Genomic DNA, 21,036 nt, shown 5'->3' on the forward strand with positions numbered 1-21,036 from the left:
AATCCTGCTGTCATTTTAACAAGCCTGGCAGCTGTCAGACTCAGGCCAACAGTCACAAGGGCTTTGTCTCCACAGAGACTTGTTTTCGCAAAAATTAGGACCCACACAAGCCTCTTGCCCGGCCTATCCCGTCCTTCATGGCAAAAGAGCAAATGCTTGACTACCGAGCGCCTTCCTGGGTGAGATGCCCGGGTCGCTTCCTGTTTCCTGACTGTTTCAGGCAAGCCCCTTCAACCACAACCACCTGACTCCACAGAATGGAAGTGGTTTCGACGGGTTTTCCTCCCAAGTGTACTGCATTCTGGAGTTCACACCTGGCCAGCCAGCTGCCGACCTGCTCTGTCGGAGGGATTTTAGCATGACCTATGTTGGGTGCATATCAGCGATACCTCAACAACCACTTTTTTTTTTTTTTTTTGAAAGAGAGAGAAAGTGAAAGCATGAATGGGGGAGAGGCAGAGAGAGGGAGAAAGAGAATTCCAGGCAGGCTCTGCACACCAGCACAGAGCCCAACACGGGGCTCAATCCCACGAACCATGAGATCATGACCTGGGCCCAAATCAAGAGTTGGACGTTCAATCGACTGAGCCACCCAGGCAACCCCTCAACGACCGTTTTGGAGTGACTGAGAAAACTTTTCAGCTATTGCACACCCTAAGAGAAAGAGCCAGCTCTAGCTAGAAATGACTTAGGCCCACGATGTGTTTCTAGCCATTTGCACCGGTTTCCCAAGGTGAGCCTCACCAAATTAGACATTAACTTCTTTAGGATTGCCAGCTATTGTTTAAAAACCTACAGCATCTAGGTGTCTAGACAGCACAAAGGGCAAACTCTACAAAGCACAAATGATGCTTAGCATTTTGTATGGAGGTACAAGTCAAATTCATGAGCAAGCGCCTTTTATCAAATCTCACGCAACTAATCGGAAAAGAGTTATAAGTAACAGAACACTGGCAATCATAAAATCAATACCTTGCCGCCCACTTCCTACGATGGCAAAGGACATTCATCATCTCGATCTGGTGGAATAAGCCAACACAGTGGCTCTGGGGTTTCTCGTGTGTTGGTTATTGTTGTATGTTTGAGGAATGTGTTTGGGACTGTAGGGCATTCACGGCGGCATTTTTACCTGGAGGTCAGATTTTTTTTTTTTTTTCCTAAATCGCTAGCAGAGATTGTCCAATCACAAGTGATTCATCTTGTGCCTACACAGTAACTCTAGAGGTTATGAGAGAATGAAAGTAATAATAACATGAGTCTGTAGGTCACAGGTACTTTAAACTTGTATCTCCAACGAGAGTAATAAGATACAGCGAGACTTGATTTCTTAAGGGAATGAGCAAAATGCATTTTATCTTAGTTTTTAAAAGCTCTGATGACCCTTAGATATTCACAGTGGCCTTGCAAAAGCGCATTCACTCACCTACTCACCTTGGTGATGAGCAATTTATAGATGGCACGTAACAAACAGGCTATTTCATTCACTTTATCCTCCCTGCTTCTCCGGGGGAGAAGTGGATCCATAAGTGGATCCAAGGGATCTGGGGATCCATAAGTGGATCCAAGGGCAAAAAAATACGGGTGATACTGTAAGATTTCTATAACAGTAGGGAGGTTGGGTTAAGATGATTTTCTTATTCACTTGTAGAGGCGACAGTTTTGACCGTGCTAAGAAGAGAAATGCTAGGGATCTCAGATAGAATCTAGTTAAACAACGAAGATGGCCTGGAGCGCCAGACCTCTCACCAGCTCCACATGCCGGGGCCACGCCAGCTGGGCATACAGCGCGTGCCGACCCAGCCATCTGGAAGCTTTGTGCTAGAAAACGTCAACCTTTCATCCATGTACGTGCTGAAGGGTGAAGTTTATAGTCAAAAAGATTTCTTCCCTTACAACGTAGTTTTGTCTTGTTTTTTTTTTTAATCATTTCATCTTACATGGGGAGGCACATGCGTCCTTTAAGACACCGCCAGGTTTATGTGAGTACCCCCAAAACACTCACACTCCTCACTCTGGGACACTAGCTGCCCGAAGCAGAGGCAGCCCATCTTGCATTCCTCCCAGTTAAAACTGTCCTCCCAGTAGTCATACTTGCACGTGATGAGCCTCAGCATAAGCCCGCTCAAAAGCAGCCGTGCACCCTCACCCAACCGCGCTCACGCTTCTTCTGGTCTTTCTCCTAACCTTTAAAAAAATTTTTTTTGACACTTATTTATTTTTGATAGAGACAGAGCACAAGTGGGGGAGGGGCAGAGAAAGAAGGAGACACAGAATCCGAAGCAGGCGCCGGGCTCCCAGCTGTCAGCACAGAGCCCAACGCGGGGCTCGAACTCACGAGCTGTGAGATCATGACCTGAGCTGAAGTCGGACGCCTAACCGGCTGAGCCACCCAGGCGCCCCTTTTTCCTAACCTTTAAAAAATATCCCCAAAAGACGAACTTGAAGAGCAGCCATGGGATCATGAAATAAAAAGTCAAAGACACAACGGTCGTTCAGTACTACAGAGCAGACAACTTCTGTCTCCCCTAGACCACTTCTCTTCCCTCCCCACTACACCTGTGCCTCTAGCTCAACTACTCAGGCTCAGCCCTGCCTCCGTTTGTTCTTGCTGTGCCTGCTGTCCAGAGCCTTCTTCCCCACCTCCCCGGCTGGACTATTCTTCAGCTTAGAGGCTGAAGGGCGAGGTAGAAGTGGTCCCAAACAGACCAAGGCACACTTGTGATGCACCTGCTCCTTCCTCTTGTTGCTTTTCACCCGTGCGTTTCCTTACTGTTTGCTCAACTGTAAGCCCTGAGATCCTGCCGCCCCGCCTACCACCACTGAACATGGTGGAAGCGTGTGGAAGCATTGATGAAAGAGGCATCGGGCACAGAAATACTAGTGCTGCTCCCCTCTTCAGCATCGGTAAGTCCAGATGAGGCAATGCACTAACATCTAGAAGCACTAAGGTGCCCGAAGACAGAATTTTGGGCACAGCAGAGTCCCTGGACCTTGGAAATTCACTAATGGGAATCTCAGCTCATCACTAATTAGCTACACGGCCTTAGGCAAATCATTTAACCTCGCTGAGTTTCAGTTTCCTCATCCGTTAAGCAAGAAGAATCACACCTCGCTCAAAGTATTGTTTTGAGGATGAAACGGGTAATTGGTAAGGCATCCAGTCCAGCAGCCAGCTGCTCGATAAACACTGCTATCCTCTCCCCTACTTGCCGCCTAACTTCCCTTTGGGAGCAAATGTGACATTACCAACAAGAAAATAGAACTTTCAGGAATACATCAGAAGGAAGAAATTGGAGAGAAAAGCACAAGAAAGAGGTAGCAGAATTATCTTTAAAGGAAAAATGTATCTAAAAGGGCAGGAGAGTTTTAACACACGAGCAAACAGGAACCTTGCTAAATGTGCTATTTCCATTTGCATGAGGTCTGTTTTCGTGGCTGACTAGAAACCCTCATTGCATAATGCCATAGAAGGCAGCTGTGCTCTAAAAAAGGTTTGGTGTAGTTATAGTAGGAGCTGGTAAAACAGTGCCAAAAGTCTCTTGGCTCAGGATGAATTCCCACAAGTGTCCTTGAATCTGTTAACTATGCAAAGATGGCTTTGCATCAATGGAAAATATAGGCATTGCATAGTCTGCCTTGAGGCTTACTCTCAAAATCACTACAGCCATGGTATAAACATTTCTTCAAAAAATATTTTTTTTAAGTTTATTTTTGAGAGAGAGAGAGAGAGCAGGGGAGGGGCAGAGAGAGACACAGACACAGAATCTGAAGCAGGCTCCAGGCTCAGAGCTGTCAGCACAAAGCCCCATGTGGGGTTTGAACTCACAAACAGCAAGATCATGACCTGAGCCAAGGTGGGACACAACCAACGGAGCCACCCAGGCACTCCTACACATTTCTGTTTCTTAAAACACACCTCAGAGAAAGCCAGCTGCCAAGGGTAATATAATTTGAAAATTAAAATTTCCATTCAAACATTGACAACAGTCACACATCTGAGATCACCACTGGGGTTCCTCATAAACTTCCCAAAGTGAGCATGTCCAGCATGGAATTCTGGTCTCCCCTCAACACAGCCCCAGACCTGCTGTCCCCACAGTCCTCCCCACCTCACTTCCTGGCAACTCTATCCTTGTAGCAGTGCAGGTGAAAACCCTCAGCCCCATCCAGTCTCCTCTCGTTCACATGCCTCATATTCCACCTACCCCATCGGCTTCACTCTACAAATGTCTGGAATCGGACCACTTTTCGCTACTCCCCTGCTGCATCCTGGTCCAGGCCACCAGCACTCTTGCTTGCCAGGAGCATTGGCAAGATGGTGGTCTGGCTCCCCGCACCCCCTCCTCTGCCCCCTACAGTCTACTCTGGGTACTGCATCCAGGGTACGGTAAGACAAAAGTCAGAGCAAGGGACTCCTCCCTCAAGCCCTAGGATAGCCACATGTGCCGTGAGAAGTAAAACCAAAGTACTTCCAATGACCCACAGGGCCCCGTGACATCACTGTCACATCTCGGGGCCTCCCCTTGTGGACCCCTGGCTCCCTCTGCTCCAGGCCTGCTCTCCCTGCTGCCTGCCATCTCTGCTCTCAGATACTGACTGATGGGTTTTCCTCCTCACCTCCTTCGAGGTGACGTCCTTAAGAAGGTCTTCTTTGACTGCCTTTTTAAAAATTGCAGTGCCTCCCAACATCCCCTCTCTTCTTCCTTCGGTGATCCTTCTCTGGACACATCATCTTCGAACACCGTGCGTCACTCACCTATTTTATTCGGCGTCACCCCACTGAGTCCCCAGAACATGGGCTCTACGTGTGTTGTATTCGGTGCCGCATCCCAAGCCTCTAGAACTGTGTCCAGCACATACTGGATGGATGCTCCACTGAAAAACTGCTCTATCACATCAGGGGTTGCTATCACGCCAGCCAAGTAAAGCGCCACGGGGGCCAGGAAGGCTCTTACTGACTCTGTCCTCTCTCTCTCTGTCCCACCACGACCGAAGTTTTCTAGGTTTCTCAATATTTTTGCAAGAGATGTCAGGCTCCCATAATTCTTCTGACCACTAAAATCATACCACACGTGTGAACGATTCCATATCCTAAAAGAGAAGTGCACGTGTCAGATATAGTAAAAATTAAAAAAATAAATAAATTAATACCCCTCCTCTACCATCACCTTCCTCTAATTAAACTGGAAGTCAGTAAGAAAACAACAAGTGACACTCACATGTTCACCGTTTAAAAAAAATTTTTTTTAATGTTTATTTAGTTTTGAGAGACAGAGAGAGACAGAACCGAGTGGGGAAGGGGCAGAGAGAGAGGGAGACACAGAATCGGAAGCAGGCTCCAGGCTCTGAGCTGTCAGCCCAGAGCCCGACGCGGGCTCGAACCCACAGACTGTGAGATGATGACCTGAGCCGAAGTCGGGTGCTTAACCAACTGAGCCACCCAGGCACCCCATATGTTTACCATTTTTAAAAATATTTATTTATTTTGGGGAGAGCACCAGCGGGGGAGGGGCAGAGAGAGGGGGACAGAGGATCCGAAGCAGGCTCCGTGCTGACAGACTGACAGCAGTGAGCCTGATGTGGGGCTCGAACTCACAAACCGTGAGATAATGACCCGAGCTGGAGTCGGACGCTCAACCGACTCGAGCCACCCAGGCACCCCATATGCCGGTAACACATAGCGATCCAGTCTGTCCATGACTTAAGCTGGACACAGCTATAGCTTCCTGGGAAGTATCTGAAGAGAGTTAAGGAAGGGACTATATGCAGGTCCGGGCAGGGGTGAGGGTCCTCTCAAGGCCCCCAGGGATTAGCAACACTAGAAGGCCCCTATCAACCCCAGAGCTGAAGGGCAAGAGAACGGAACCGTCACCACAATAAGTAAAAGTTTGGTGTTCTGGAACATGGAAAGGGGCTCTTTCCAGCAGGAGCTAATAGAGAGAGGGAATGGGGGCTCAGGCAGGGAGGGAGCAAGGGTGTGGGAAAGCAGAGGAGGGCTCCGACTTCTCTCTTCTCTGTCCTATTATCTCCTGCCAGTAGTCAAACCCAACCTGAAGCCAGAGGGCAAGGAAGGCTGGCTTCCCTTGGCACAGCCCAAGAAGGTCTGGGAAGATGGGAGACTGATCTGGAGGGATGAACAGAGAATGTCTGGCACACCCCCAGTGGAGGTCCTGGAGTCTTGACCAATCCAGGAAGGGCATGGAACAAGGAGCCTGGATAAGGGCCGAGAGTTTTCCTTGTTTCTCCTCACTGTTAGCTGTTAGGAGCCAAGTCTGTGTCACGGAAATGCTGCCCTGGGTGGAACATTGGAAGGAGGGGGGCGATTAACAGCTCACAACCTACGCACGAAGTGCCCTTTCCAAAGCAAATGGTCTTCGGTACCCAACACGCAAAAACCAAGATGCAATTGCTGTGTGGTATGGCCAGAGAATTTTTTAGAAAGTCTCCATTTCTGCTACCTTCAAGTTGACCCTGAAGAACTTCCCTAGGCCCATGATTATAGAGTTTTGAGACCCCAACTCTCCCTGAAGTTATTTCAAATGCATCACAAGTGACCAGTCAGCGAGCGATTATAGAGAATACCGACAAAGTTCCAGGTGCCACGAGCCCCGCTTCCTCCCAACAGCCACACAAAGGAAGTATTCACTGCTCAGTTGAGGTAATGTGCCCAAACTGGCATTGCCCAATCTGCCCAGTCTGCCCAAACAGGTGCCAAAGCCCGCATAGTTTTAGAATTTCATCCAAATTAAAAATTCTTAAACCTCTGACTTCAGGTTACCTGTAACAAAATGGATCCCTCCTTCTTCAACTCATTTGAATTGATGGAGATTGTGCAGTCGCGTCCACTGAGCCTTCACGGAACGAGTTTGAAAAGCACCTGGCTTCTGGATTAAGTTCTATCAATGATTTACTTTGTGGCCTGAGGCGATACTCAATTTCTCAGCTGTCTGTATCTCTTTAAATACAATGACCCTTCATCCAAAGCTGTCAGGGATATATGGAAGTGAATTACTTAATATGTCCTTCCTGTCTTTTCTACAGGCTCTGCTTCCCCAACCACCTCATGTGCATTTTGCCCAAAGCAAGAACACAGTAGTGTAGAAAGCACATCTGTCAGACGCATCTGGAGTCAAGTGGGAGACCTTCAATGGCGAACCATTTGAACTTGGACAATTTATCCAACCTTGTTGTGCCCTTGTGTGCGTCATCTGTAAACGTGGACACTAGGAAAGCCTGGGCTCACACAGTTGCTGGGTGATAAAATGAGAATGTGTGTGCAAAGCCCTCAGGATATTATTTGGAATAGAATAACCACTTGAAAGCCAATGTAATCATTATCATCATTATAATCCTATCATTTTTCATAGGTGGTTCTAAGTAGAATTGGTGAAAATGCAAAATTTCTTTGAGCATTCTCCAGAATTATTCTATGACCTTAAAATAATTCTCTCTTTTTTTTTTAAGTCTTGATAAGCAGAGGTGAAAATAACACAAATGGATATTATGATCTCCACCAAACTTGATTAATAGCTCTCATAGAAAATAAAACCCAAGTTACTGAAGAGCTGGGTCAAGCTATATAGACTTGATTAGGGTACAAGAAAGGTATACTACGGGAAATTTGGGGGCAAGAGGATTTCATTTTGGACTATATGAAAAAAATATAATTCATGACAACAAAGTAAATCTGTTTGTGAATGAATGGTACCCAAAATACAGGTTAAAAAAATAAACAGTTTCATGAACGATAAAATACCCCACACACTTAGAGCTCAGGGATCTGGTGAAAGCTTCCTGAAGCTTCTACCCAGCATTCACACTATGAAGTACCCCAGCCCTCAACTGTAAAGTCTTCTGATACTCAGGAAGCTCCACCAGGCAGGGACCAGCCCTCCCCACCCCCCCACCCTTCCCCGGGCCCGGAGAGCTGGCACAGTGCCAAGCACACAAAAAATGCCTTGTCACAATGTTTGCTTTGATAAATGACTGATTATCTGGCAAATCAGATCAGAGACCATGTCCATTTCCCAGGCAACCACTCAGTGCATCAGCAACATGCCTACGACCTTCCTGTATTTGGTCCCCAAGGCCATCTACTGATATCCACAATTATAAAAAACATCTTACAATCTTACTCTGGTTGGTACAGATAAACCACAGTAGTCTTACATTTCTGATCTCACAGAAACAGACAGGCTTTGCTCAGCTGGTCCCGCCCCAGCACCACTTTGTATCAATATTTTAAATCAAACTTTTAAACCATTAAAGTTCTGGAACACAGCATCTACCTCACATTAACATTGTAGCCACAGTGTAGTTCCTATGAGTAGCTGGTATCCAATAAACATTTACTGAAGGGAGGGATGGAGGGAAGAAAGAAAGGTGGAAAACACACTTACCTAGGTTCCGGAATTGTCCCACATTTGAGTGAGGAGGTAGGAGAACAGATCTATGGGACACATTCAGAAACGGTACCGAGTTTTCTAGGGGCCTCACTTAATCCTTACAACAGTCCTAGGAGAGGGTATCTCACTCACCCATTTTAAGGATGCAGAAACTCAGGTACAGAGAAGTTAAATAGTTTCCTGAGCATCCCCCAGCCAGTAAGTTTCAGAGCCAAGATTTAAACAGTACCAGATACACTGTAGTACGGCCCTACTATCTGGACACCCAAAACATCATTAATGTTTTCATTTATAGCAAAGAAAATTAAACCCAACTAGCTAAATGACCACTAAAAAAAAAAAAAAAAAAAAAATCACATGCTGGGGCACCTGGGTGGCTCAGCTGGTTGAGCGTCCGACTCTTGATTTCAGCTCAGGTCATGATCCCAGGGTTGTGGGATCGAGTCCTGGGCTGGGCTCCACGCTGATCATGGAGTCTGCTTAAGAGTCTCTCTCTCTCTCTCTCTCTCTCTCTCTCTCTCTCTCTCTCTCTCTCCCCCTTTACCCTACTCACGCTCTCTCTCTCTCTCTTAAAAAAAAAATGTTTCAAAAGTCACATGCCATCTACAGGTGCAAGACCCAGTGCATCTCCTCGGTTACTACCTTAGAACACTAGAAAATAAGGACCTCTATCTGTTCTTATACATGAATATAAGTTTATGTTACAGTCTTTCTATCAGCTTTCTAACTTCAACCCAGAATTCCCACTGAAAATACAATCGCAACATTCGCATAGCACCTTGTGATTTATAAAAACAATTTTATCTATAATACCCTCCCTGTGACATACGAGATGCAGGTAACATCACCTGCTGTCAAAGACAAGGGCCATCTTAGTGACAGGCAGCCCAGAGATGCCCTCAGCGACACGTCACAGCTCAAAGCGCCCAGGAACACAGGGAGGCAACTTTCAAAGACCACAGCTTCTGCCACCAGTGGTTCCAAAGGAAGAAATTTCAAAAATGATTATTTTCTCCTCCAGACTGGAAATGTAAGGACATATAACGTGAATAAATACAATTCTTATCAATTCTCAAGGAGATCAACCATTTACGGAGAAGGTCTCAACATCCTTCTCTCTCCCTCACTTTTGCTTTTAAAAGCCTTTGGGCAATACAAGGAGAAAAGTATTTGCTTATTGAAATTGTAGGCACACCAATCTGCTGAACATCTCAGGAGCTGTTGGCTAACTAGACTTTTGTATTTCTTGCCAGAATTATACCACAGCTCATAAACCGATTATGTTAATATCATTGAAAGATATAACACAGAGTCCCCAGCACAGCATTTTCCCCAAAACTCAGAAGAACATCTAGGTCGTCAGACTTCAGAAAACTGATTTAAAATCTTACTTAGCAGGCACATACCTCTGCAGTGGGTCTCATTCTTGGCTGAACACTACAATCACTTGGAGAGATTTAAAAAACACCAATGCTCAAGTTCCACCTGTGGAGATGCTGATTTAATTGTCCTGGAGTGAGGTCTGGATGCTGGGACCTTTAAAAGCCCTCCCAGTGACTCCACCGAACATCCAAGGTTGAGACCCACAGGTATAGAAAGCAAGGAGCACACCTGTCCGCTCAACTAAGTGACTCACAGATGGTAATGACCATGAACAACTTCACAATTAGTAATTAGCTGATAACACGAGTTTAAATTTTCAGACACAATCTTTCGCTGCATAATTGAAATTGGTCTCCTGGTCTTCCTGACATCTCCATACCACTTTAATCTGGAAATTCAGATGAATATAAAAATGCATTTTAAAAGTACTCAAATCCATGCAGCACTTACAAATATAAGAAAGAGATTTACAGATATAGAAATACAAAGTCACCTGTAATCGTTATAAGCACTAGGAGGTATTAGTTTTCTCTTGCTGCTATAACAAGTTATCCCAACCTTAGTGGCTTAAGACAACATGAATTTATTCTTACGGTTCTGGAGGCCAGAGGGGCCTCTTCTGAGGCCAGACTCAAAAGAGCCTCCCTAACCCAAAGTCAAGGTGTGGGCATGGCTGGTTCCTTCTGAAGGCCCTGAGGGGAGAATCTGTTCCTTGCTTTTTTCAGCCCCTAGAGGCCACCTGCATTGTTTGACCCATGCATGGCTCCTTCGCTGCCTCCGTCTTCTCAGGAAGGACCCTTGCGATTACTTTAGACCCACACAGATAATCCAGGATAACCTCTCCATTTCCAGATCCCTAATCACTTCTACAAAGTCCCTTTTGCCATGTAAGGTAACATGCACAGGTTCGGGGGATCAGGACAAGGATATCTTGGGGGGGCCATTTTCAGCCTGCCCCAGAATAAGGCATATGTCACGACTACCATCCTGCCCGTCGCCCCTGCCCACCATCCTTATTTTTCAGTTAAAACTCAGACTCAGAGCTGCATGACTTAACCAGGTCTCATGTCTGGGACCGGGCTGAATTTAAATCTGATCTCATATTTCTAAGTCCCACTTTCCCTCTGCCGCAAGTGTTGCTTCCCCACACGAAGGTGATGTTTGCAATATTACTTTCCTTTCCAAGCTCTCACCACACTGCTAACAAGAAGTGTTTTCACTCAGCCTCAGTCATTATCTCAGTTCCTCAGCCAGTACATGCCAAGTGGAAACTTCCATGCACTACCACTGGTAAACACGCTTCAAGCCAGACCCCTTCCCTACGGCCGGGAGAACCAGCAAGCCCACTGGGGCAGTAATCCATTATACAGACTATGATGTCATAACTATTGCAGAGTTAGCTGCGCAAGAAAGTACATGCAGAGAAAAAGTGAGCTCTCAGTTTGAAGAAACCAAAACAATCTGAACTTGCTAAGACATATACATATATAACACCCATCTCGAGAAAAATTTATAAGTGATGTCCATAGCCTGCACGCTTGAAACCAGCATGATGCCCCTATATCCTGCATGCTATTCAGAATTACTTTCTGTCTTCTTAACTGAGGACGTGGTATGTATTTAGAATCCCAGTGGTTTTTCTGGAAGGTGGTATTATTTTAGCTAGAGTCATCAGGAAGCAGTGGGTAAGGCTTTTCTACACAAAGGACGTTCTCATATGATGGTCACACTTTCACTGATGCCTTGGGGTTACACATACCCCTCCTCCCAAGCACATCAGGGAGAGAAGAACCTGGTGCTGAATCATAGCCACTTTAACAATGGCAGAAAGTAAACAAGCCAAGCAAATCTCACTGCCAAGCTTATACCTTGCCTGAGTCTGTGTTCAATCTGATGTGAAAATGGTAGGTCAGGAAAAAAAAAAAATCACTACTGCATCAGAAGGCAACTGGTATAATGCGAGCAAGTCACATGATTTACCTGAACTAAGATAACTCATCGACTCCATACCCAAAACTATAACATAACAACAAACAGGGCTTTAAAGATCATGTGGAATAATTCAAACAACCAGAATAGTATATTTTAAATAAGCTAATGTGGTGGGAGACAGGAGGAATACTGAAATAGATTTCGTGGCTTTTATTCATGCCAAATCCAGGCTCTGAAGCTATCATTTTATACAATTATAACCAATATTTTGGAATGATTCCTAGGGGCAGCAAGATTCCCTGACAACTAGGAGTCACTTTGGGCCACTAATTCAGAAAAGTACACCAATGCATTTTTAAAGCTTTTCAACAAGGTAGCTTTACATGGGAGTTCTGGTTTACCAGGAGTCAACCATAAACTTGTAATAAAATGAGGATGTTCTAATCCATGTGACTCAGGTATAAGCTGGCTAAACTAAAAGAGAACACACCTGCTAAGTATTCTTTACTCCATGTTTCCCTACATCCATGTTTCCCTACATCCAGGTGGTTAAAGAGCCCTGGATTTGCGTTCTGGTTCCGCCATTAATTCACCTGGACCAGCCACTCAACTCCTCTGGGCCTCAGGGTTCTCACTGGTTAAGGTGAGAGGGCTGGACAAGATGACCTCCAAGGGCTCCTCCAATGGTGACTCTAGAAGCTTCCAAAAAGAGCCATTAACAAAGTTTACTGGCTGACTTCTATCTGGAATTAGATTCCAACTGAGTTGGTAAATAAACTAAAGACATGACACTGATGGTCAAGACCCTGAACAACAAAAAGCTGGAGAACAACATGGTGAAATAGAAAATTGGGTCCCTCTCCTGAGAAAGCTACAAAGCCTGGGGGTCCCGAGAGTTTATTTCAAAGACTCCTGAGGGTGCTCATACAACAACCCTGCAGGAGGGTCCTCATTTTCAGGACGCCTCCAGGGCTCAGAACCTCCCAAGAGACAGAGAAGGGATGTGCGAGAATGGGGAGAGGGGTCAACCTTGAGCTGGGGATTCCACCCAAAGCATCATCGGAGCATCATCACTAGGGCCCCTTCTGGCCACCGGGGGCCCGGGATAGCGTTCAAGGTCACTCTGAGGCAGGGATGGCTATTCATTATGAGCTGGAGACTGAGTGGTTAGGAATTTGCTACACCTTCTTCCTTCTGTCCTTACCTGGGCTGGGGAAAGGGGACAGTAAAGCAACCTGCATCCTCTTGAAAGTCTGCAAAATTAGCCACAGAAAATGAAAAGTGGATTCACAGAGCTGCTGAGTTCTCCCAGGATTCAGGTCCCCGAAGAGCTAGTTCCATGAAACAAATGTGCCTGCTTAAGTGGGAGAGCCCAGAAAACAAGTGACAGGAAAATTGAAGACTTGCTATAAAACTCATCTTCAAAAAGCCATAATTATCACAATCGTGTCACCTAAGCATTATTTACAAACATCCTTCTGCACAATTTCTCCTCTTTGAACAGCCCTCGTCTAGATATAGTGCCATTACTCAGGGCAACATTTTAGATTAATTAAGTAGTAAAACACGGGAAAACAAGCATTTTCAATCAAAACTCTGGAGTGAATATAATTTAAATAAGATGCAGGGGAATGGGCATAAAAAGGGGAGAAGCTGACTTTTTACCTTTGTGCTGATAACCCCTACTTACCAGTTGTATAACATATCAGTTTCCAGTGTTGTGTCCATGACCCAATATCGTAAAAGGGAGAAAGTGTACAATTTCCCCTATTTTGCAGATGGGAAAACTGAGACTCTAAGGAAATTAAATGATTCATCCAAAGGCGAGGCACCCAACTCCCGACCACCCACCTCCTTATTTCGATGCCTCCCTCAGGACACGAAGCACTGTCCACGTGATTTTGTTTTCATGGTGACACTAAAATAATTTTTGCATCAAAAGCTGTCGTACATTCCATCTGGGCCTTGCTTTTGAACCTTTAGGGCCTCAGAAGACTCTGGGTTGAGTCCTGGAAAAATGAAGTAAATTTTCAACACCTGCATCAACAGGGTTTTGCCTACAAGCAGAGACAGGCAAGAGAATGCTCCTCATTGTCTATTGCTATTACTGCAATTCTCCTCATAACCTACCATTACCTTTTTTACATTTTTATGAGTAGAGTGTAATTGACATACAATGTTATACTGGTTTCAGGTCTATAACATAGTGACTCGACGACCCTACACATCACTCATTGCCCATCACGATAGGTGCCCTCACCATGCAACGTTATTATTCCCCACGCTGGACTTTTCATCCCCGTGACTTGTTTTATAACTGGAAGTTTGTACCTTTTAATTCCCTTCACCTGTTTTGTCCCCTCTCCCGCCCCCCTCCCCCTCTGGCAACCACAGTTTGTTCTCTGTTTTCAGGGGTCTATTTCTGTTTTTGCTTGTTTGTTTTGTTTTTTAGATTCCACATATATGTGACATATGCCATTTGCCTTTGTCTGACTTGTTTCACCTAGCCTCAAATACCTTCTAGATCCGTCCACGTTGTCCCCAATGGCAAGATTTCATTCTTTTTTTTATGACTGAGTAATATTCCACCGTGGGTACATGGATTTCTTTAAAATGCCCAGGCCTCATGGTTCATGGCCATGTTCTGCTTGTACAAAGCAGAAAAGCAGCACATAATTCCACATTACTTCCACGTCTTCCAGGCCCTGGCCAGCCAAAGACAGGGCTGTTTGCCTTTCTTCATTCTATTTTTGGACAGCACTCTATCACAAAACACCTCGCAGTCCCAGCCCTGTTAATCAATAGTCACTTAAGGTAAATTTGTCACGAAGTGTATAAACATCTAGGTTCAACAGTGTTTTCCAGGGCGCCTGAGTGGTTCAGTTGGTTAAGCGTCCAACTCTTGATTTCGGCTCAGGTCATGATCTCACAGTTTGTGAGTTCAAACCCCGCATCAGGCTCTGTACTCTCAATGCGTAGCCTGCTTGGAATTCTCTCTCTCCTTCTCTCTGCCCCTCTCCTGCTCACTCTCTCTCTCTCTCTCTCTCTCTCTCTCACACATACACACACACACACACACACACACACACACACACACACACAAAAGAAAAAAAAAAAAACTTGGGGCACCTGGGTGGCTCAGTCGGTTAAGCGTGTGACTTCAGCTAAGGTCATGATCTCACAGTTCATGGGTTGGAGCCCCACATCGGGCTCTGTGCTGACAGCTCAGAGCCTGGAGCCTGCTTCGGATTCTGTGTCTCTTTCTCTCTCTGCCCTTCCCCTGCTCTCTCTCTCTCTCTCTCAAAAATAAACATTTAAAAAAATTTTATAAAAAAAAAGGAAAAAAACTTAAAAAAAAATTTTTTTAATAGCATTTCCCAAAATAATGCATTTGCCCTGTTACTTTAAGTCATCAGATAACTAAAACAACAGCAGCAGGAAAAACAGCCCTAGTCTATGCTCAGGTGGTGGGTGTGAGTTGAGCTTTATTTTTAGGATCTCTAAGTCTACAAAGTCTATTGAAACGAGTGAAGCAGGGTAGGGTGATGGCTCTGTCCCACATGTGGTCTGTCTCAACTTGGAGTCAGGCTGCCCCAGGCCTCTTGTGTCACGAATGAATCCCTCCCACCTACTCCAGTTTCTAGGATCAACCCCAACCTTAGTGGAGATGCCTAGGTAACTCTGGTGCCATCCTCTGGGACCCCACCCGAGTCCCCCCGGAATGCCGACTTGGCTATGACATCCTGCCCGGGCTCCTCTACCTCCACTCGCGTTCTTGATTCCTTAGGCTTCCAGGTCTGAAGCTCACCGGACCCCTGGCTGCCCCTCCCTCCCCCAAGCACCTGGATCCACCACCCTTCCTTCAAGCCTGTACTCTAAGACTGGGACTCTGTCCCTGAGATACCGCCACCTCTGGCAATACTCCCCGATTCTGCCTCCTTCAACTTCCTATTGCAAACCATTATCCCGAAGGGCCGCCGCCGAGTCCCTGACCTTCCCGCGGCCTCTCCATCGTATCTGACAGGGGGACTTCCTCCCAGGGCTCCCACGGGGCAAGTCCACTGCACTCCTTCGGGCCTGGCTGGGCCCCAAGGACAAGACCGGCAGCTCTTCGACCAGCCCTCTGCATTTCAGACCACGTTCTTCTTTAAATGCCTCCGTTTTAGCCTATTTACTGGTGGACGCAGAGCGAGTGAAAGGCTGTCCTCATCACCAGCCCCTCACTATTTACTTGAGGTCTGCCAGCAGCTCGCATACAGCAACCTATTAATTGCCCTGCAGACATCATGATGCAGCAAATTTCACTATTTTCACACAGAGATGAGAAACCTAGGATCCCATTCTAATAAGAACCGTGACTAAGTTCAGTTGGCGAGATGGGGGCAAAATGAAAACTAACCCAGAGTCTCCCGGCTTCGTCTTACAGTATGAACTCTCTCTGGGGAAACCAGGTTTCTTACACACCGAGTTATGTCGATTACCCAGTGCAGGAGGGCAGAGGATGTCCTTTCTGGCTCATGTGGGCCAGCCCCCTATTATGGACATGGGCTGGGGCTCCCTGGCGAGCCCGTCACCTGCCTGCTGGACTCTGAGGCCACCGCATACTTGTTCCACTGCACAGAAGGGGACAGAGCACACATTTGCTCAAATTCCCAACTCAGTACTTCTGATAAAACCAACTGTCTCCAATAAAATTGGAAGGACTTTGGTACTTCCCACCGGTACCATCGAAGCTTCTTGGTTTCAGGCTTAGTTGACTTAAGTGAAATCGGCAACAGAGCATGAGAGGGCTGTTTGGTACTAATTCAAACTCTTGAGTTTCTTCCGATGTGCAGCAGAGGCCTCACCGACCATGTTCTCAGAGGCCCTGCAACACAGTCACTAGAGACATAATGTCACAGCTACCGGTTCTGGAAAGAGCTGGGGGAGCTGCCTTCCTGTCCAGGGTGGCACGTGCTACCCTCTGGAAAGGGACTTGAAGCTGTGGTGTGCATGAGTAGCAATCCACGTGTGTGTGTGTGTGTGTGTGCGCGTGTGTGTGTGCGCATGTAGGGGGTGTTGAAGGGAGTCTCAAAAGAAGGTATGTTCGAGCCCTAGCCCCTCGTACCTCAGAATGTGGCCTTGCTGGGAATTAGGGCTGCTGCACATGTCATTCGGTAAGATGAGGTCATGTTGATGAGAGGGCCTTGAATCCAACACCACTGGTGTGCTCGGCAAGAGGAGAAGAGACACCTGAGGAAAGAGGGTCCTGTGATGACACGGGCATGAGATGAGATGCATCTACGAGCCAAGGGTTGCCAGCAACATCAGGAGCTGGAAAAGGCAAGGCGTCGTCCTCCCCTATAGATTTCAGGGGAGCGTCGCCCGGCTCTCACCTTGAATTCAGACTCCCAGCCTCCAGAGCTGTCAGACAAAAAATTACTGTTGTTTTAAGCCACTCAGTTCCTTGTACTTTGTCACAGCAGTCCTAGGAAATTAATATGAGGTGGAAATGAACAACCAAGGAATCACAAAAACCCCTCGATTTGGAAGCAGCACCAAATAGGAAAGAGGAAATACAGGTTTGTGCTCAGGGGCATCCTTCGCACCAGGGCCACCCACCTGATTGAACTGGAGGAAGAAAGACAAGGTCCTGAGTCCCTCAGAGGAACCTTGCTTCCCCTAAGAAGGGAGACGAAGTAGGGGAAGGCCCTAAGTAGGGGAGGGAATGGAGGAGGAAGTCCTGCCTCCTCCAGCCTGAGCCTTGTGGCACCTCTCTGCCTCACATCCTTAAGAAGGTACTAGACAAGTGTTTTCATATCTATGATCTCATTTAACCATTATGCCCATTTGCGTAATAGAGAGGAGGGCAGGTATTATCACCCCCTTTTACAGACAAGGAAACTGAGGCTCAGACCAGACCATAGGCTGCCACAGATGACCATTCCAAAAATAACTTCAGCTGACAAAGCAAAAGGCTTTCAAAAGAGGTAAGATGGGGGTGAATCTTGTTTGGGGAGGTGGGGGGAAGACAAGTTAAACAAAAGTTTAGACACCTTCCATGTCCAAATCAAATTTGCTGGCCTTGACACGTAGCCCCTTTACCCTCTTTTGAACATAACAACGTTCGCATAATGTTACCGTAGACACAATCTGCCAATTCTCTGGCCAGCTCTTTACATTAAAGTCTTTGAAGGGAAGAAACTGACCATGTTTTCCAGGCTTGAAATGTAAGGAGTCTGGCTTTTGTGTGCTATCTCACCGTGTGCTCTAAAATCTTCAAGCGCTGCCATGTAACCACCCAGCCCCTGCCCAGCCGTCACCTGCACGAGGACGTGCCTTCCCGAAGCTGGTCTTGAGTGTTTGAGAGGCCGGAGCTCCCACAGACTGTGTCCAATGACCTCGATGACTGCGTGAGCCCTATCCCAAAGCAGCACTTGGTAAGGCAGAAGAAGGCAGTGACGCAGAGAGACGGCAGGTGTCCCACGAAAGGACAGGATTGAAAGGGTTAAGCAGGAAAGCACTGGAGATAAGGACCTTGGTTGGGTGGGGAGCTCTGACTCTAATCAGCTTCCTTTTCCAAATATTTAAATCTCTCCCCTCTGGAAAACACCCAGTCACTGGCCATGGGGAAAACCTGATTTCTTCTTTCATGCCCCAGACCTGCACCAAGATGTCAGGCACACGTACCCCCAGTACCAGCCTCTCTGGGAAAACACGTCCGTGAGATACCATTCCACATGCTGTCGGCTTGAAAATATTAAACACCACTGAACAAAATTTAAGGTTTCTTTTTCAGATTTAAATGTCTACTTATTTCAAAATGAATTAGTGGCTCTCTGGGTTTCATAATGTTTAATTCATTAATGATAACTACAGCTCGAGAATTTGAAAGGAAATCGCTTCCAGGATAAAATTAAATGCAAAACTCTAAGCAGTGATTCATGGCTGTTCCTATCTAAATTACTAATCCATGTGACAAACCTGGTTGGCAGCACAAAAAAAGCAATACTATTTCCCCCCATTGCCTTTATATACTTTGCTGAATTGTTTTGCAAACTGCCTAAACCCAAGTCCTCAATAATCGCCTGCTAGCAGCCTCCATTCCGTTGTGGAATTTAGTACTTAGAGTCTCTATTGCCTCAGAGAGGTTCATAATGGACTAATACTTTTGTGCCTCGGAAGAGAGTTTTCTCGACATTAGAGTTTAGACATATAATCCGATGGATTTCCAAGGAAACTCATTTTAAATTAAAGGCAAATATCCCCATGATATCTGTCCACATCTCCCCAAAGAAACCCGCATGCAACTCTAAAAATGGCAATTTTCTTTTAGTTTGCAAGGAAGCCTAGCCAGCTAAGATCCAATTACATATCTCCCCGTTAGAACAATCGGGCACTGGAGTAACCATGCTGTCCAAAAGACAAGATAATATAATGCTTCTGAAGTTTCATCAAGCCCAGGTTACTCTGCCTCCTGAAATTTCTCTCAGGTCTGTTCCCGTAACCACTGCCTGGGTTCACAACCCAGCCTAGAGAGGAGAAGCAGGCAAAGATATTCCTGACCACACACACCGCCTCCAAAGGAACTCAGGGCTCCCACAGGGCACATATCTGGGATTTGATTCCAGATGGCCACAAAAATCCCTGCAAACCAGGTCCCCCCCAGCCCCCGGCTCTGCCGCACTCCAACCGTCCTGTGTGCTGCCCCTAAGTGGCAAGTCAGATCCCCACCAGCCCTCAGGGGTGCCACTCCATGCCCGGGATTTACATATGGTGACTCCTCTATCCTTGAGAGGACTTGGGGAAGGTGTCCTCATCGTCCCCGTGTTGCAGAGCAAGAGATGGTGACAAGGATGTTCAAAACACCTGCCCAAGTCACAGCGCAAGTAACTGGCAGAGCTGGGATTCACACCCACACTTTCTGCCTGATTTCCCACGCTTTGAACCGTCTGATCAGGCCACTGCTTTGAATCCCCACTCACTGCTGACGACCAAGGGGGAGGGCCCACATAGCCACCAGGCTCCATGGGTCCTTTGGTGATTTAGTTACATTTCTAGCCTCATCTGACAAACTTTTCTCCATCCACCTCCCTCCATCTATATGCTCTCCCTCTACCTCTCCTCCTATGACAGCCTCCACGTCCCCGCTGGGGTGGTGGGGTGGGGGTGGGGGGTCTCTTCTCCCCACCTTTATGCACCTGGAGTGCCATGTTCTTTCCTTCAGTTGACCATTCACGACTTCCTACTGACACCAGGGACGCCCTTCGAGCATGTGACCTTCTCCAGCCCCAGCTCCGGCTTTCCCACGACCGGCTCCTGTGTTCCCACAGCTCAGCAAGGCCACGGGGAGATGGTCTGTAACCTCTGGAACTCATGAATGTGTTACGGCAAATCATCAGGGACATTTAAAAAAAAAAAAAAAAAGCAAAACCCAGAAACAAACAACAGGGGCTCAGGAGCTTGTCCCCAAATGACTCCTCCGTTCAGTCGCTTAAAAGTGAAGACGAGGGGATGGCAGACTTATGTGAACTTTTGAAACGCTCCGTCAGGGAATACTTTAGCAATTAAGCATTCAAACACTGCAACCACATGAAGGAGAGCTCACCTATCTGTCTGCTCACCGGCTTGAGGCTTCATGCAACAAGCCTGCTTGGGATTTAAAATCAGCAAGAGAGAATCTTCAGAATGGGAACTCAAGAGTCACCCAGGCATCACCAAAGCAAGGACTTGACAACCGGATCCACAACTCAGACTGCTTTTTATGGTTGTTTCCTAGCAGCGGGAGGGGGAGCAAAGAGACAGGTGAAGAAGTTCCGTTTTAATTTTTAAGGAGGGAGGGCACCCACTCCCCGAAGCTCTTCTGTGGCCCCTGCCGCAGGGTGAAGGGATGTAAACCAGGCTGGTCTGCCCACGGTACCAGGCTTACCAGGCGGGCATCCATTCCTGACTAGGAAATCGGCACCAAATAAACCCCGATACCAGCAGCAACGCAGCGTGAGAAGCAAACGTAACAACCATAACTCACGGTAATAATTTAAAATATAAAATAATGCTCCTAAATCCCATAAAACGGGTACGAATGCACAATGCACGCAAATTCTCTGAAGAACCCCACGGTACTGGGAAAATACTTAAAACGCACATAAAAACACAACTCCGCCACTAAGCAGAATTAACCTAAAACTACTCTGCTAGCTGAAACAGGCTCTATATTAAATCAGTTTTGCTCACCTTCTTAGAACTTAATGAGCCCCACGGGGTGGGGCACGGGGATGTGATTTGGATGCCCCAGCCTCCTTCACGAAACCTTCCAAGGAGACTCACAGTAATGGAC

General features: G+C 46.6%; 1 protein-coding gene across 7 annotated transcripts in view; it reads right to left on the bottom strand.

The window, feature by feature from the left end:
- The window catches only part of RNF152 (ring finger protein 152), a 79,132-nt gene that overhangs the window by 34,953 nt on the left and 23,143 nt on the right, over positions 1 to 21,036 (bottom strand). The window contains exon 2 of one of the 7 annotated variants that reach the window (XM_053902781.1): positions 16,828 to 16,952. The exons of 5 other annotated variants lie outside the window; for them this stretch is intronic. The gene's annotated coding sequence lies outside the window, so the exon portion shown is untranslated. Of the gene's footprint in view, positions 1 to 6,778; positions 6,802 to 16,827; positions 16,953 to 21,036 lie in introns of those variants that run through there. One more of the 7 variants, XM_053902783.1, reaches the window with a different exon arrangement.

The sequence above is a fragment of the Panthera pardus genome, unplaced genomic scaffold (genome assembly GCF_024362965.1).
Source record: "Panthera pardus isolate Hobbes unplaced genomic scaffold, ASM2436296v1 HiC_scaffold_15, whole genome shotgun sequence".
Taxonomy (NCBI): Eukaryota; Metazoa; Chordata; class Mammalia; order Carnivora; family Felidae; genus Panthera; species Panthera pardus.